The 901-nt window shown below is 38.1% G+C and overlaps 1 protein-coding gene across 1 annotated transcript in view; it reads left to right on the forward strand.

Annotated features, from left to right (window-relative positions):
* Positions 1–901, forward strand: part of LOTGIDRAFT_238591 (hypothetical protein) — a 5,934-nt gene that overhangs the window by 4,108 nt on the left and 925 nt on the right. The window lies entirely within an intron of this gene.

Here is a 901-nt window from a genome sequence, read left to right on the forward strand (position 1 = left end):
TTGAAACTGGTACTCTGAGGTGTGAGGAAAATGGTACTTGGACAGAACAGAAAGCTTGTCAAGGTAACAGATTTGGGGTTTCTATTGTGAATAGGTACGAAGATATTTGAGCGATCCAGTGACAATTTAAAACATAAAGTAAACTATTCATTACCGTGTCAGATTCAGCTTTCGGAAACTGCCGAGGATTGCCGAATGTAAAGAACACACACGCCAAAAAGATTGTTTTGATTGGTTTAATATCACGCGTTACACAATGTATTATTAGGGTTGACTAGCAATGAGTGTCAGAACAGGTACGAATAGAATATTTTAAGGGGTCAATTAACACCTTGGCTACTTGAAATTAAATGTCTGTTGTCATTGCTAATGTAGCATCTACATCTAAGGGTAGTATATTAGATAATACTACGTAGCCTTTTAACACCTTTAGTCCTTGACAATAATACCTCTTTGTTCTGACCAACAAATTCAGCTTATACTTATCAAGTATTATAAAAGATTATGCATTGTGTTCCTATGTCAACAAATGTCAACATTCTCATGGTCAGCCCCTCGACCAATCAACGCCCTTCTTGCATTAGCTTTATCCAATCAGGTTTCAAGGATATGGACGCTTAGGTTTCAACCAATCAGAATATAGTTCATATGTTTGAGTCTGACAAAAGGGAATTGTACCTGATTCGAGGGAGATCTAGGAGAGATCGAAGGGGGATCTAGGTAGAACTCTAGTTAAAGAGAGTCCAGTTTCCCGCTGGGCCCCGCCCTTTTTCTCTCGGGATGATAGAGTTTAGATGTTCCTGTATTTTACCGTTATTGATGTTCCTATATTTTACCCGTATTGATGTTCCTGTATTTTACCTGTATTGATGTTCGTGTATTTTACCTGTATTGATGTTCC

Source organism: Lottia gigantea (assembly GCF_000327385.1).
Source record: "Lottia gigantea unplaced genomic scaffold LOTGIsca_153, whole genome shotgun sequence".
Taxonomy (NCBI): Eukaryota; Metazoa; Mollusca; class Gastropoda; family Lottiidae; genus Lottia; species Lottia gigantea.